Source organism: Coturnix japonica, chromosome 19 (assembly GCF_054131305.1).
Source record: "Coturnix japonica strain WE chromosome 19, WE-NBRP24, whole genome shotgun sequence".
Classification (NCBI taxonomy): Eukaryota; Metazoa; Chordata; class Aves; order Galliformes; family Phasianidae; genus Coturnix; species Coturnix japonica.
The window spans coordinates 13655459-13673414 of NC_140681.1; the positions used below are offsets into that span (position 1 = coordinate 13655459).

The 17956-nt window shown below is 45.0% G+C and overlaps 1 long non-coding RNA gene across 2 annotated transcripts; it reads left to right on the plus strand.

Annotated features, from left to right (window-relative positions):
• The first annotated feature begins 677 nt into the window (after positions 1-677).
• On the plus strand, positions 678-13946 carry LOC146757863 (uncharacterized). 2 transcript variants are annotated; one of them, XR_014935839.1, is made up of 5 exons: positions 678-933; positions 2610-2708; positions 3338-3465; positions 9965-10036; positions 12107-13946. It is a non-coding gene; the product is annotated as an uncharacterized LOC146757863 (long non-coding RNA). The 2 variants fall into 2 exon arrangements; XR_014935838.1 differs by having other exon boundaries at positions 11774-13940.
• Positions 13947-17956: the final 4010 nt, after the last annotated feature.

A 17956-nucleotide genomic window follows, 5' to 3' on the forward strand; every position in this document is an offset into this window, starting at 1 on the left:
ACCAGAAAGCAACACAACTGCTCCTCCATTTGTCCAGTCAGAGGTTGCAGGAAGCTATATGTGATGAAGCTCAGCAAAGTATTATGTCACACAACAAAATTTAAAGTCTTTCTATCAGGATTGCAGATATGCACGATGTTGGGCATACAAACAAGTAGCTTGTTGAATGGTGGCCTAAAATGGCACGCTATTTGTCAGTATAAATTCTACTTTAACACTTATTCTGGACCACCGTGGTAAAATAAATCATTATCTTTGCCACTTAGTACTAATGAAAAACAATATTATCGGTATTTCTCCTATAGCAATTCACTTAAAGAGAAATGCTGTGCAATTACAGAGGATGGCTAACCATGCCTCTTGATCAACCTGATAATTAATCGGAATAGAAGAAAAAGCCCTGTATTTCTGAGTGCCAATCAGGCAGCAAAGGCACTCCAAACATCTGAAGAAAAAACAGTTTGTTAATTGCTGTCTAGACAGTTTATTGCTGCAATAAGATCAAAACACAGAATACTGAGGTTTGGGGTATGAATCATGCAGACTAAACAATTGTTTTATTGCATTTACAGAGCACTTGATTTATAATGCAGTCAGTTTGGTAATAAAATTCCTCTATTGTATATCCTGAATAATTTCACTTCTTTCTGCATCTCTCTCTTTTAATTCTTTATCAGGATGTTTTAAAAATGTCCTTATGGAGGGGAGATTACTGTTGCATACATATGAAGTTGCCTATCTCAGACCTTAGTTATATCATTGCTGAGCATACAGTGCTCAGCTGAGCCTTTATCAGCTGCTGGTATTAAGGACACGTTGAAGAACAGATTTATTGGGCTGCTGTCTGCAGTGAGCACACTAGAAGAGAAATAAGACTGTCCCGTTGCAAGAGGTTTCATTCCACTTCATGCTGAACCAAAAGGAATAGATCAGGCAAGTGACCTTTTTTTCTTTGGTACTTATTACTCTGCAAAACATTTTTCCTGAAAGAAACGACTCATCTCTCTCCTTGTGTGGGTACCTCTGGAAGACCAAAGTTTATGAGGGGCTTCCCCAGGAACCCAGAAATTATTGGGATGAAGTGAGTTACTCTTGTCTTCACTGAGTGCTGAAGTGAGACAAGGGAATAGCTGCATGAAGCTGAGTCTGCACAATATGCCACCTTTCCTTTGGAACATAAAGTGTTGTTGCCTGTGTCTTCATAAAAGAAAACTTTGTACTGTTTTTCATTTCCCAGTTTTGATCAATTGTGATCATCCCAGTGCCCATGAGATGTAAAGAAATAATGAATCCAAACCAAAGCCCTAAATTTTGAGGCTCCTAACTTCGCAAATCAGACTGAGGCTTTGGTCCCATTGAGCTCATGGGAATGTTGGGTAACTTGGTGGGCACTGTCTGTCTCATGACTGATCCTACAGCTTATGTGCTCTTAGGAAGGCTGGAGCCTCAGGAGTGTGCTCAGATGAGGAGTCTGTTGGAGGCCGGGGTCCACCTGGTGGTTCCACAGGTTCTGGGACATCTACTGGAAGTGTGCACCGGGCACAGACAGTGTGTCCTGTGCTCTAAAACTGTCCTTGGGACAAAAATGCAGAGCAGAGCAAGTGAATTATGTCTAGGGAAAGGCACCAGTGTTGTAGGTGATATGAGCAACAAGTGTAGATGCTGAGAGGAATCAGGGACCAAAGACCATGGAGACTGCAGCACAGCAGCCAGTGTGCAACCCTGTCACTGCCTCCTCCAGCAACACACCTTCACTCCATTGGTTCTATGTGAGCTGTTACAAGAACACGTACCTGGGGCAGTCAACCCGTTGTGCTTTCTTTTACATGGCTTTAAATGCTGTTGGAAGTACTTCTGTTGTTTATTGCTGCTCAATAAAGTTTTATCTTGTGAAAGTCATGATTTATTTACTCCATCTTGCAGAACCGACATGTGCTTTCTCCCGCATCAGCACCCCTTTACCAGATTCATAAAATGTGTTAACAATTCATTTAAAATTCATATAGAAGCCAAGTACAGTTCCTTCCCAAAGCTGCACCGAGTAATATAAAGCAGCACGTGCCCTGACATATGGCACACTGTCAGCATGTGCTCTTAAGGTCTCCCTCAGCTCTAAGTACTGCAGTGTGCTTTTGCAGTTGCTCCTGTGACCAGCCAGTCAAACAGCATCCTCCCATTCCCAAGTTACCACAGAGTTTTTCTTAATTTTGCCTCTTGGCTACCTTGAAAACACAGATTATGGGAATAGTTGGTTTAGGGAAGGACTGGCTGAGAGTTTATCTCCAGCTTTTATCAACCTCCCATTTAATGGGGGCTTTCACCTTCCCAGAGGAGATCTGCTTTTTGCTGGAGTAGGTATGCGTTATGCAAGGAAAAAGGTGAGGTGAAAATCAAAACAAGAATTTCTGTCTATCTCAGTGTGCTCCTCTGGGATAATCAGCTTTGTAATAGCTCTACCAACAGTCTTTGTTCTGAGAGGTGCCATCATTTTGTGCCTTCTGTGACCTTTTACTAATGGCTGTGAAATGTCCCTGGTTATTCCCTTTCCCTGTTATGTTTCGTGTTCTTGCAGTGTAGCCACTCACATCACTGATATTTTCCCTTTCCAGCACCAAGAGCCGTGGCTGTGAGCATGACCCAGGACTGTCCATCTCCAGGCTCCTCACAGCAAGGTGCTGCTCCTTCCAAGTGGAGCCACAACAAGACAGGTGTGGAAAAGCAACCTCAGACTTTAGCATCCTCTGGTATCTCATGATACATACATAGTTCCCTGCCAAATTGTATGTAAGGAATCTGCAGTGCCTCTGCTATACTCTTTTTTCCCTCTCTATTTCTGTTTTAATATTGCTGTGCACTGGGAGAGGCAATTTTGGGATTTCCAGAGGAAAAACTATTGGCAGTTCTGTGCTGGCCCAAACAGTAACAACACAGTTTTGGGGTATGGGCAGGTCCCAGGCGTGTGCTTCAGGCTCTATCTGTCCTTCAGAGGAGCACCCAGCTGGGCAGCTCTGCTCAGTGTGGAGTTAGGAGTCCTTGCTGCATTCCTCACAATGTTGCTACACATGTTTGTGCAATATTTGGCTTATTTGTGCAACATAATTAATGAAACATGTCTCATTGGCACCAGCATCCCTAGGGACCCTAAGCAAATGGGAGCCTCTGAAGCATTAAAGGGTCTTAAAAGCAGAAAATATTTACCACAAGTTTATTAAACCAAGCTTTACTGGTAATAAATTAGCAGCCTGTAGACATGCCTTTTTCTTGCAGAGCTGATATTAATCTTTCGGAAAAATCCAGCAACCTCTTACAGTTTTCATTGCACTTTCCTTTCTTTCAGCTCCCAGGCACTTCGCTACCCAACCTCCGATGTTTGTTAAGCTCTCCCTTCCTATGATGAGCTCTCTGCAGAAAACAGCAATGAGAGAGAGGGACCCCCGTTCGTGTGCCGACCTCAGAAAGTTTGAGGTAGGCACCAAAGGCACCCAGCCTCATACAGTGCTCACAGGCGCGTCTGAGCAAAGCCCCACACATAATACCACGGCGTTATTCCTTTTCACGTAGCCGCTGATCCATGACGCTGGAAGTATTTTAAAGACATTGACCCAGAGTCTCAGTAATGGAGCTGGGGGTGATGGAAATGCCTGTTCGGTTCCTACATCTGCAGTTTAGGTTATGTGATCTTACCATGCTGCTTCAAAACCACAAAACACTGTGGGGGTATTTGCGGATTTGCACATCTCTTATACTGCACCATTGTATGGTAAGTTACACTGGAGCCTCTCCTGAGCTCATGAACAAAAGCCCATTGTGTAAGGGTGTTATACCCCACGTGCTCGGCCCGGGACCTATATGTGTCTCATGAAAGTAGTGGGGATCTTGCATGAGAACTGCTTTCTAGTATTTCTGCTTGGATTTTAATGACATTTGTGCAGGTGCACAGCTTATAAAAGGAATCTTTCAATTCAGCAGCCATTCCTAGTGAAGATGGGTTTTTAGTAGCAGCCTCCAGAATTGTAGCTGCATCACTCAGTGTTACTCCTTTGTGTTTTTTAAGGGGGTGCTTGAGTGTATTTCCAGTAAATGGGGTATGTCTGTACATGGCCGAGGGAGGGCTTGTGCCACTCCATGAAAGTTAAATCAAGTCCAGGACAACTGCACAGGAGGACATGTGCAGAATAAGCTCATCTTTTCAGCACAGTGCTGTTTCACATTAGTAGACGATTAAGTTTTATTGCAAGATCAAACACTTATTTCATGCAGGGTATTCCTAACCGTGTTTGATATAACTTGATAAGAGCTGAAGGTATAAAGTGGTGGGTGTGATGGAAGAGGCTGGTGACAGATCCAGAAATGGATCACAGTTCAGTGGATCAGCTTAAAGGGACTGTGGGGAAAACAAAAGGTGGAGGGGCTGCTGCTGCCACTGCTGCCCCACGAGTCCCTGTGTGGTGCAGCTGCAGACTGGGCTGCTGGGAGCCCACCGTGCTGCTGGGCCATGGCAGTGGGGCTGCCCAGCTGTGCTCTGCAGGGCACCCCTCCCCCTTCCTAAATCCCGCAGGGCCCAAGCTTATTTGTACAACAAACAAGGCCCGACTGGAGTTTACCATGCAGAATTGTGCTTCTGTAATATAAATCAGCTGCATGCGTATTTAATTGCAAAGAAAATAGAGCGGTGACTTCCACGAGGTTCCTTCATTGGTGGCCATTGCATGAATACTCAATGCCCATTTGACTTCATCGCATTTAAAGAAGTGCATTGGGCAGGGTTCTCAAAAAATGTCCATCAGCAGTGGCTCATTAAGGTATTTGGAGTCGCAGGCACAAGCGGGATCAGAGTCACCGCTTCTTCTAGTTTCTGTCACACAGGCACTAACCCTTTATAAATCATTAATTTCCAGACTGTTTATTATCCGGGGGAAGTAACAAAGCAGTAGTATCACGTAACACATCCTAAGAATGCCTTGTTCATTTTAAGAGCAAATAAAACTAAATAGCACCAAGTTGTTAGTGATGCAGCCTATGAGACGGAGCAGAAAAACAAAAAAGGGAATGAATCAGACTGGGGCCAAAGAACAAACAGGGGAACGGGTCAAAAAAGCTCCTGTGCGAGGGAGCCTCCACGTCTGTATCTTCATGCAGGCACTGTTTGTTTGCTACCAGGTGGAAATTGGCTCTGCTGGCTGCTGGGACAGCACAGCGGTGCTATGGGTGGGAAGCTTTCCCCAGCTGCTGTTGCCATCCGTCGGCATTCTCACAGGAATGATTTAGCTCCTGTCTGTGCTGCGGGGAGCAGCATTTCAAAAAATAATAATCAGAATTAATTACTTTGTCGAGAAAGCAAACTGCTGTTGTTTTGCTTACAAGCCCCTTCTGTAATGCGTTAGTCGCATGTTGTGACACAGAAATCAGTGCTGTGTTTGTGTCAGCTGTGCCACCCAGAGCTGCAGTGCAGGGCGGGGGGTGAAGGCAGGAGAATGGGACCCAGCTCATAGTGCTCCCGGGGCACTGCTGACAGCTGAGCCGTGCACCTTTACTTATTCCTCTCAGTTCTGCCACTAACAGCAATGCCAGCCACTGTCGGGCCTCATGAGCACAGAGCGTGTTGGCTTCTTGTCAGCTTAGCTTAAAGTCCCTGGTTCCAGAGGCAAAAAGCCCTTTTCTGGCCAGCATTACTGAGCTGGCACTGGGCTGGCTTTTTTCTCGCCTCATTCAGCAGTCTAGTATTATATTTCTGAAGGTGATGCTAACCGCAGTCCAGGCCTCTGAGATGATGATGGTCCACGTGTTACTTATTTTCATCTCTTAAGGTTCCAAAACACTCTGTTTTTACAGTTGCTATTTGAAGTTATTGTCAGTTACAAAATATTAGAAACACAGTTTCACCTATAAAATGCATGATTCATTTAATCTTTACCATATTTTGTTTTACATCGTAAGGAAGCATTTTAGTCTGACGAGTACCACAGACGTGTAATTAGTGCTTTATGCACTAAACTTGATTATAACTTACACCGTCCTCCCTGGCTCCAAAAATCCTTGCAGATTTGCATTCGGTTGCTGCCCTCTCTCTGAATGGAAACATTTCAGTTCAACCATTATCATTCAGACCACACTGGTACCTTTCCATAGCTCGGATGTGGTGGCAGTTTTAATACAAGAGTTTAGGGGAAGTCTCCAATTAGGCATTTGCTCTATATCTGGCATCTACCAGACTTTAAGTGATGACCATCTGATTTCTCTAGCTGAGGTCTGCCTAAGTCAGAGTTTAATGGGCATCGGGACTGGGAGATAAAAGGAAAGGGAAACTGCCTCTGAGGTATTTCTGAATTTCAGTGAGAAGGAGGCACCTGCCCTGGCTGAACGAAAGGCCCTTTATCCGCTTATGTCCAGCTGCCAACACCTTTAAAACTCGGGCAGGATGCTTTGGCTAAACACGTAACAGCAAATCCATTAAGAAATCTCCTTGTTCCTTTGATTTGTTCTTTGCACAGGCTGAGAACTGTTGGCACTGAGACGGCCCTGAGGCAGATCTGCCCTTTGTAGCTTTGGCTGAAGAGGACTGAGGTGTATGAGCAGCTTTAGGGCATCTGAAAAAAGGGCTCCTCTGATGAGCTCTGTGCTTCTGGGTGAGGCATCGCGGGGTGGAAGCACCCATGTGGGCAATGGGCCGGCTGTGTGCGGGGGGGGCCTCGCCAGGAGGAGGGGGCAGCAGGGAGAGTGGGGCAGGCCATCCATTCTCCTATTACAGGCCATCCCTGTGTTTATATTATCTTGTTTAGCTTACTCCTAATGCACATCCTAAGACGTACCTCTAATACACATCCTAAGACATGTTTATGAAAATTCTTTATAAGCAAAATATTTTACTTCCATGGAGGAAGTTCACATACAGAGCAGCCTCAGCGCTGCGCGGTCCCACCGTGCTGCTGCCCTCTCTCCCTGTGCATCTTTTCCTGAAAGATCCAGCCTCCAGCCCACCCACATTACTGCAGCAAGAGCCAATAATCGTAACATATGGATTCTCGGCCAGTCTTGTTTTGTTCTTGCTAACATGTTTGCAAGCAGTAATCATTCTTCAGAAGATTAAATACTAATTAGGGCTGCAGAAGGTGAGTTGTTAGCTGGACAGCCGGCAGTGGGATTTTGGATCCATTTTTGGTTTTCATTCTTGAAGTGCTCCTTCACAGCGGCCCCCATCCCTTCGTGCTGCTTTCCTTCCCTTGGTGTGATTCTGCACCGCCCACAAACTGGGAAATCTGAAACATCAGACGGGCTCAAATCAACGGCATCATCGAACTGGCCGAACATCAAAACACACCTTGGTCTGAAAAGGATTTTGAGCCTTTACTGAACCCATTGACTCCATTTGTGAGTGCTCAGCAATTCTGAAAAACAGGCAAGAAGCTTTTAAAGATTAAACAATAGCCCGACTTCAGCAGGAAATAAAATCATTTAAATTTTGAAGAGAGACACATAAAAAGGGGACGTGACATTCGAGAGATATTTTATTATGTTAGACAGCAAATTCATAGGAAATGCTTTTTCTGTGGAGAGATTTATGGTGCTGAGGGACTCACGGCCATAGAGACAAGGTTTTAAAAGTTTCAGGCGCAGACTGGATGACAGAACTATCTTTGTTTAACTGTAATTGCTAATAGTGTATCTGCAAGGGTTGTTTAACCTCAGGCTTCGGGGTCTAATCTACACTCTGGTTTTCAGGTCAAGATGAAACCTAACGTGGTGACTGGTTATCTCACATCAGCTTAATGCAAGATCCTTCTTACTGCCTGCCCTGAGCACCCCATCAAGCACTGGTGCTCAGACGTGTCAGGAGGAGGTGCTGTGCAAATGCCCTGCAAAGGGATTCTGCCATTAGAAGACAGGAGACAACTAGACTTAGAAGGGCAGCAATAATGGGCAACTTCTGCAGAAGTTTTCTTCCCTGCTGCTACGATGCAGCCCCAGAGTCTCATTCTACACAGACCCAAGTCCTACACGCCCAAATCTCAGACTCATCAGAAGGCAGAGGAGCACAGCTTGCTGCACTGCTGCACTCAGCCTTCTCCTGCATTATTTATGGTTATTCTCTTTGGGAAAGAAAACAAACAACAACAAAAAACAGTAAATAGTTTACACGCTTTTAAAACTCATAAATATAATGAACCCAAGGCAACTTGGCAAAGCTGCCTTATGGCTGGTGGCCCACCTTGGACCTGATCATGTGGTCGTGTTGACATGTCTTTCTGCCTCCAAGGAATCTGTCACTTGGAGCCAATCTGTCACAGTGACACACCGCCCAGAACTCCTCTTTCTCTTTATTCATCCATTACTTTACTTCCTGCCATCCATCTCCCTCGAGATTTCCTTATTTTTGATACCTGTGCCAAGTTGTATCACTGCCATCTATTTACCCATTAGACTAAAACCAGAAAGAGACTGAAGCCATCAGGGCAAAATCTGATTACCTGTATCTCTTTTTATTCATGTATCATTGATGGTATCTGGAGAACTGAACGTGCACTGGGTTTGAATGAATAAATTTCAGATACAAGTGAGATAAACATAGAATTCTCATACAACTATTTGTTTCTCTAAGAACTTCAGTTCTAAATGAAACGTCCCAAAGGAAAAGTTGAAGAGCCCATTCCTTGGTCTACACAGGTGAATTTATGGATGGTTTTCATGCTTCCTATTTTGCATTATCAGTAGCACGCTTTTGCTGGGCTGAGCATCAGGTGAGCTAAATGTGTCTTCATTGGCACAGATTCAGGGCAGAGCTGTACAGGAATTAGGGGACAGCCTGCAGCACCCCTGGGATGAGCTAACTGGGGTTTACACTGTGGTAGATGCATGTGGGCTGCAGACACTGTCAATCCTTTCTTTGTTTCCTGAAATTTCAAGCCCCTCTCAAGCCTTTAGCTATATAATGCCTTATTTTAGCATAACTGTGCCTGATAAATCCCCGTAGATACCAAAATATGTGAAAAGCTGCTTAGCCCTGGGGAACACCCCCAGTACTTCATTAGAAAAAGATGGGGTAGGGTATCTTAAAGCAAACAAAAAAGTGATGTCCCTATTATGGAATTCCGTGACTTGAGGTAAACCAACCCGAGCCCAGGAAACTGTATCCTGGGTTACTCATTCAGAGTGTTCCTCCCCAAGAGGCAGCTTGTTTGTGTACGGCTGCCCCGGGGCTATTGCTGCAAAATTCCTCGTGCTGAAGCAACTCCATTCATACGGGCAGGGCCTGAAATAACGCACAGCCAGGCTGACTCCCAGCCAAACACGGGGAGCTGCAGTTACAGCCCGACTGATCCGAGTTCAGTCATCTTTACACACAGCACTATCTATTGAATTGAAAACACAGAGAAACAAAGCTGGAGGGAGAAACTGCCTGTGTTTGTCTAGGCTGTGCATCCAGCCGACCTCCCCCACATCTCCAAGGGTTATAGAATGTATTAACTGAGCTTCAGAATACCTAATAAATACATAATTGCAGACGAATTTCCCCTTTCCTAGATGTGAATTTACAGCGGTGACAAAATAGAAGAAAAAAACCAAAAAACACAGCTTTCTTCAAACTGGAAAGAAAGAGCTCTGAGTTGCTGCCCCAGTGAGCTGTGCTGGTGAGGGTTTGGCACAAGAAGGGCAACTTGGAGCAGATAATGGCTGCATCCCCCAGAGCCACCCACGCCTGCTCCAGCCCTGTGCCCGTACCCTGCACCCACAAACTATTTCTTTGTGGCTGTGGTCTGAGGAAATGATCCAGCTGAGTTTGCAGCTTCTTTGCTGTCTGTTTCTCAGCCACTGCAGCATAAGAAGCACAGGGGAAAGGTGGGAGCACATAGCTGTGATGCTGTGCAGTGCTGATGCTAAATGTCATCAGGCTAAAGCTGGCTCCGTGAACATGGAAACCCAAAGTCTTATGCCATCCAAACTAAAGCCTTCTCCCATCTTTTCACAGTAACTTCACCCCGAGAGGAATCACCGCTCCTCCTGATTGCTTCTTTGCCATCTTCTGTGTTCATAAAGCACTGTGAGTACTGACTGCCCAAGACAGAAGGGGAAATGAGGGTGACAGCCTGCTTGCTGGTCAGACAGCCTCTAACAGCAGACACAAAGATGGGGATCTGGTGCACAGGGGGTGTGATGAGCAGCTGAGCTGCCTGAGTTTGTTCAACCCGGAGCAGAGACTGAGGGGAGGCCCAGCAATGGCTGCAGCTCCTCATGGGGCAATGGGGCCTGGGGGGACGGCTCTGGGGAAGGGCTGGGTGGGGGAAGGCTGCACCCCAGAGAGCGGTGGGTACTGACGGCCACAGCGGAGCTCAGGGAGCAGTGGGACACTGCTGGGACACAGGGTTGGGCTCTGGGGTGGTGGGACCGGGTGCTGTGCTCCCACTTGGGATGTTCTGTGATTGTACAATGTTGAGGGAACACCCTGCAAATTAATGATGCGTGATCAAGTCTTTCAGCCCTCGAGCAACAAGTGTTACACCTCGTTGACACAGCTGCAGGGCTCATAAATAAATGCGTTTCTCAGGGCTGCCTCAGGTGGCCCCCAAGTTTTCTCCCCTTTTATTTTTCTTAAAAAAGAAATACAAAGAGCGTTTCAGCTCCCAAAATCTGCCAGCAAACCTCCAAAATCAGACTGCAACCGGAGCAGCTTTGGAGGAAACTTAGTGTATGAAAAATGATCTTCTAAAAACCATACAGATTTCTCTGTATTGATTCCTGCAGCAGCATCTTCTGTCTCTTTTTCTTCTCTTAATGCATTTCTATTTCTTCCAAGCACAGGGGAAAAATAAAAGCCACCAAAAACCAAAACAAACGTTTCCTTTACAAAACAGAACAAAGAGTTTTTTCTTTCCAATCAGTAATTTCGTTTTCTTTTGTAAATGTAAGAAGAAACTCCTGAAAAATCAATATATCGTTGCCAAGTCATACACAATCGGGAATGGTGCAAGCTTAGTAAATAAAGGAAATTGCAATGTTTCCTCTCTTCGGTCGGCCTTTACTGCATCCAAGGTGACCGCCCAGCTCCGCCGTGCTGCTGGTTTGTTCCTCTCTGAAAATGTAAAAGCTAATCTCGGAGATGAAAAGAAAAGTTTGAAAGGAATTGTTCTTGGAGTCAAAATTCCTGGTGTCCTAAATTACAGCAACCCCCACCCGGAGCGATTGGCTCCTCGAGGTAATCTGAGCTCTCTCAATTAACTGGCACAGAGATAAAGATTGCTCATGCTAAAGTTGTCACATAACACCGGGCTTAGAAATTGGAAAATCTCAAGCACAAGAAAGATACCTTTTCACTTCTATCTGTAGCTTCAGCGTGTATCAATATTTGGATTTGGTTTATACTCTCTTGATGTGCAAAACTGAGGGAATTATATACTGAGACAAAGGAACGGGACTTTTCGTTGAATTACCATGTTAATTGAAATGTAGAAGACACCATTTACTGTCTGAACACTTCAGAGTTTCAGTCTGTTGCTTTCGCAAGGCACCGCTGCCATCTGCAAAGTACATGTGGAGTTCTGAAGCTCAGACCGGAGCTCCTTACAGACCCACGAGGGGGGAAAAGATGTTTTAACGAGTTGTTTTGCACCTGCAATTAAAGAGACATGCAGGCTAGTCTAATTTACACTGAACCTTAATTGCAAGCATAAATCTTGGTGTTCATACGACAGAAATAAAACCTCTCCTGGCTATTCATGTTCTGTTACAAAGGAGCCGAGAGTCCCACAGCTTCATTTTGCTTTGTTTTTCATGATGACAGGATTTCTTTTTGGGTATGGCATTGCTTTAATGCATTTGTCACTGTCCCTGAAAATACCCAGTTGCGGAGCGTCAAAAAATACCCAACAAATGAGAAGCAGTTTGTCCTGGAGTTCCTCTGAACCCTGGTGCCACTAACAGTCAGCAAACGGGGTGGGTGAACACGGGCGTGTGGGCTATCCTTTATGAAGTGAGCATCCTGCAAAGGGGCTCTGCTGCCCTGGCATGTTTGTGGAGGGAGCCGGGATCGAGAGCATTACAAGAGATGGCTCAGGGGATTATAGGACTGCTGAGGTCACTTTTATCTTCTAAACAATATTTCATGTGTGGAAAGGCACTTTGAGCCTCCTGGGGTGAGCACCGTATGACACCGGGTCAGCAGCCCTTACACAAAGAGCAACTGCATGATGAAACCTAAAGCAGAAGGTAACAAGAGATCATCCACAAACCAACCAAGAAGCACCCCGGGGTGGGCGCCTTCCCCCAAAATGTCTCCTGCAATTTATTTCCATATCAGCTTGAATATTTGGAGGTTTTTGAGGATCAGGAAAGGAGACTGAATGAGGCCAAGATGTAGAAGACTGAAGAGACCCAAAGCCACTGTGGAGCACCACGGCCACCCTCCACATAAAGCTGATATCTTTATGGAGACTCACGCTGCAGCAGGACTGGATGCTCTGGGGGTCACATTTTGATTTAGTTTTAGTGAAAGGAGGGGCAGTGAAGGGGCTGCTGGATTTGTTTCACTTCTCTCACAAAATGTATTCCTGCTTGAATTATGAACCTGCTGTTATGCTGATAAGCCTGTTTATGGTGTGACCTACTTAACCACAGCTCTGGTGGCTCGAGGCTCGCAGCAGCGCAAAGGCCAAAGGCCCCAAACAGGAAAAGATATCATATGGGGAAAAAAAGAAGTTTCCAAGCCTTTGTCCTTTACATGCTGCAAGGTGTCAAGCACTGAACCAGCGCTGAGACCATTGTTCAACCAACTGCTCCTTTCAAATGGAAATGTCTGCAAAAGCCATGTCAGCAAAAGGAATTCATTGCTTCAACGTGGCTCCCAGCTTATATCCTACAATAAAACCTGAGGCCTATTAGTTCATACTTAGGACTTGTTACTGGGTTTTAAAGCTCCTTTCAGGCACAGTTTTAGCCTAATCTGGCCGGATCACTAGCAAGGTTATGAAACTGCAAGGTTATGTTGCCTTTACTTGGGAATGTGTGTCGAAAGGCTGTTTTGCCTCTTGTTTTTTTAAATAATGTCTTTCTGCTGAAGGCAGAGGAGCTGTACAGGAGCAGTACAGGACTAGCTGCGTTCACACAGGAAACAGCATCGAGGCTTTCCCAAAGTCTCTTGATTTTTCAGCTTCCATGCTCTGAAGATATAATTCCTTTCAAGTGCCTCACATTGGGTAGTATCCAATTATATTTGTAATCCCAATCTAATTCAATCAGAGACTCCAATTATAGCTGATCTGTCTTTTAATCTAGTTAAAGTCTGTAGACTGTGCTTTGGCTAACATGACAAAACTAAAATTCAGGCTGTTGAACACTTGTAATCAGGGATAACCATGTTACAGCTGGAACCAGCAGAGAAGGGGGAGGTTTGCACAGGACCTTTCCTCATCTAACAGCCAAACGCTGCATCAGTTTTACCTGCATCTAGCTATCTGCCAAGCTTCTAATTACAAACGAGCTTAATAAGGACTTCTGGGCTGAGACAGATCCATCAGATATTTTAGCAGTGCACTTTAAGGGACAGGCCAGCTGACACACACAGAAGTGTAAGGCCATGGTGCAACACCACAGACGCATTAAGGGTTTTGTAGGTATAGAAGCAGACGGTGTGAAAGAGCTGTGAGGGGAGCCAGACAGATGGAAATAGCTCTGCTAGCTGCTCCTGCTGAGTTAGTATGACATCAGAAAATACAACTAACCAGTGTCAAAGAAACCAAGTCCTAAACCAGTCTGACCAGCCAGCATGGATGAGGTCACAGTGAAACAACTAATCTTCATAGAAGGAAATAACTTTGCAGTTTTTTGCTTTAAATTTATACCAGAGTTGTTATAAACTGCTGAAGTGACCCTGGCTCGTGAAACAGCAAAGATGCCCTATTGTGTTTAATCATACTCAGGAGCTGCTATTAAACTTAATTACTTCAGTCCCACATCTCACTTGCTCAGTTTCAGTGTGTTTATCCACCGATGCCAGGTCCCCTCAGTTCCAAGGGTTGTACTTCATCTGCCCCAGTGAAGAGTAAAGTGTGCTCCAGCCATGTGGGGAGGTGGTATACAAACAATGTATGACCTAACACTAAAAGATCGTTTCCTGCCCATGGTTAAGCGTGTAGTTTTCCATTTGGTGAGCTCACAGCTCACTGCTGTGGCACTCCAACATTTGCATGAATCAGACAAAATTGTTATAATCAAAATCATTATAATCATTCATTTCAAATAGTAGCACTGGACATCTCAGCAAAACTAGATTAATACATTTAAATCAGAGTGTTTTAAAAGAACATTACTTGCAGCACAGAGAATGTACTGCTGTCATCAAGGCTTGGTCAAGAATTAAGCTGCAGGAAAGATGGAATGAGGAGAATGGGTGATATTTTCCCAAACCTTACACTCAGTACATGATCCATACATTGTAAAAACAGGAAATAATTCAGATGCAAAGTTATCACACTCTTATATTCCATCAATTTTCCATCTTATTCATGGCATTAAAAAAAAAACACCAACAGAACTCGCTCCTTCCAGACATCTAACTCACCATTCTGCCTACAAGCTGACACTTCAGGCCAGGCAATGCATGTATGTCCTTCTTCTGCTTTCAGGCCCTCATTCAGATAACTTAGTGTTGACTTCGTTCTGTGTACGATTTAAGTGATAATGTTTGGTTCTTGGTGTTTTCCCTCCCTGTTGTCTTCCAACCAGACAAAGCTGGAGGGCTCAGGTTTGAGTTTGTCTGGTTTGGACCAGAATAGAACTGATAAAAGTAATGGAGAAACTGCTGTAACAAAAGAAATAGATCTACAACGTTAATTAGTATATTAGTAATCATAAGTCATAGAAGCAGAGAGTGAAAGCTAATCTCACTAAGTAGAAAACCCTGCTAAGTGGTATTTTGACATAATTCAATTTTGATCTCGTTGCTTCATTGACATAAAGAAGGAAACACATCATCCTCTGAGCTGTTGCTTTGAGTCTTCCCTGCATGAACTCAGCAGACTTTCCTTACAACCTGGGAAGAGATGTCTTGAAACAAAGCCAGCTCTGTACCACAACAGGCAATGTGTGTCATGTGCCCCTCACCAGGTGCAAGGAGCAGCATTTTGGGAGAGCACAAAGTATTGACAAACAATGAAGCAATAATACCTGCAAGTCTCTCATTGGTTTTCCAAGACAATAAGCATGTGGGGGGAGGACATTCCAGTTAGTTACCCACTGAATTGCATTCAACATAGCCACTTGATTAAAGATTTTACCATCACATTCAGATATGGTTTGGCACTCATTAAATATACATATATCTCTCATGATCAAAACCCATTGACTTAACTCCTAGTTCTGAAAATGCCCACCCTGATGCCCAGGGTGCACGGGACTCCTAAATGCACTGCTAGGTTGTCCCCTGCAAAAAGGTCAATAATGAGACTTCTCTGAAGGCTCCATTGCAGCTTAGTGTTAAAAAGAGTTTGTGTACCTTGTCTGGAAGGAAACGATCTCACAGGATTCCTGTTACTATCCGGGATGTACCACTGGGTCATGAAATTCAATGAAGGCAGCACCACAATGATAAGTTACACTTACTGCTGATCTTAGTGTTTATTCAGAAGAAAATGGATAAATGTTGCAGAGCAGAGTGCAAGCTGCTCACTAAGCAAAGTGAATCCATTCCTTAAAATACGTGGTTTGTACGCTTGGACAATGGTGGATCCCTCATTTCTGCCACCAAATACAAGATATTACAGTAGGACTCTTCTCACACTGTGAGAAATAGAGCTGATAGTGTTTACTCTCGCCTAGATGAAACGCTGGGGCATTTTAACAAACATCCCCGCTCTGTTTGTTTACCTGCCGAGCCCACATGCTTCTCATTCCTCCTGGCTGGAGCCAGTTGGTGGCTCTTTCACAGTTACAGTTGTACCCCTCTGCTCCCTCACAGCCGCTTCCTGCATCTTCAGTCAGAGGCAGCTGTGGCAAAATCTGTTTTATTTGTGATGGCACAGAATGCACAAGGACTGGTGCCCCATCAGGAGCGTTGATGTTAAGGAGGTGGTATTTCTGTAGCATTATAAAACGCCTTAGAAATAGCAGCGTGGCCAACCTGAGTGGGACAGGCTGAGTACAGGATGAAGAGGGAAGGGAACTCCAATGGGTATTTCTTACAGCCCCAACAGCTTCTTTCTCCTTCACCTTCCCACGCTTCAATGGAGATGATATGGCCACCTCCAAACTCCTCAGCCCCACAGTCGATGTTCAGGTATTGCTTCAAGAATGCAAAATAATGTAATCCCTCCACAGAAATCCCAGCTGGTGGAGCGCTGTTATTGGGAATGGGGCAAAGAGACAACCACAACCCCACTCATTTGGCAGTGCCACTCCTGCACAGAGCGACCCCCTGGCCAGCAGGGCAGAGTGCTGTGCTGCCAGCAGTGAAGGTGCAGTGGGTGCAGAGCTCACTGCACAGCACTGCAAGCTGCCATTAGTGCTGGCAGCACGCCTGTCACCAGGGATGCTCAGTGCTGGAGGTGGGTGGCAGGAGATCATCCCTCCAGACTGTTCCTAAAAAAATAAATAAACATGGAGCCAGAAAAGGAAGGCTGCTGTGTTTCAAGTCCAGAAGCTGTAATCGTGCTAATCCATAGGACTGGGCTGAAGCTGAGCCACATGCCTTCTGCATATGATGTAGTCACTCAGCTCTGCCTATTCATAATCACTGCTCGATGGGAACAGCTCCTGAGCAAAGTTTGTTGGGCACATTTCTGTGTGCCCTTATTTCCCAGCCCGTTGAGCTGTCTCCTTCTCTTCCTGCCTCCCCATCCCCTAATACAGCATCTTGCTTTTTTCTTCCTTAATTCAATGCTTTCCAAGTCCCCTTCGGTTCCCTCACTGTGACAGAGCCACACTGACTGAAACCCCTGTCCTCTGAAATCAATACCAAAACTTCCATTGATTTCATATAATATATTCTTTTAAATTCAGTACAAATGCTCCATGTGAGATGCCCATTTTAAATATGGATCTACTGTACAGGGCTGTCTGGCTCTCAGCGTGATACCTAAACCAGCGTATTTAATAAATACACTGATGTGGGCTGGCAGCATTATTTGTAATAAATGAAAATATGTTGGTTATGCTGAGCATATCAAGTGTAAAAGGAGAAAATTCATCAATGTAAATACCCATCTGCGGATCAATTGCTATCAATCTCGTTTAACAGTCTATTTCCCCAGGACACACTTTGGAGACAAAGAGCATTTCAAACTGCAGGCTAAACAGATCCAGGGAGTTCCTGGGGAAGTGTCAGGGTGGAGCAACACCAGACAAAAATTATTTTAAATACCTGTTAATCTGTGCTATTCTATATTACCAAACACAGAGATTCTCCTGTGTGTTAACAATACCCCATGGAGAGGAGGACTTTGTGAGGCAGTGATATTTGTCTGCAGATGAAAGGACAAGGAAAATGGTGTGAAAAACAGAATTTTCCCCCAACCTCCAACTTGTCCAAGGGGGAGGGCGATACCTTCTGCTCTGACGGATTTGTGTTATCCTTCCCTAAATAAAACCCCTCAAGAGACACTACAAAAGAAAACAAAACTCCAAGAGTACATACAACCAAGTAGATCGTGGTGCACTGTTCCCCCAGGTCTGCAATACTGAGGTCCTTCCATGGCTGGCCCACACAAACCATGATGCAGTCAGTCCTGCTGTCCTACGGGCACCTGACGTGGCCGTGTCCACAGCACAGACTTTAAGATAATGGTACAGATCCCAATTTCTGCTGATAAAAATGCTGATAAAGTCACCCGTAAAATGAGACTGTGGCATTGTGCAATGGGCTGCGGCAACAGCACGGCCCCATCATGTACCATTGTTTCCTCCCCCCACCTTCTAGCAAGATTTGGCTTTTTCTCTCTAAATCACTCTCCTGAGTCATCCCCCCGCCCCCTCC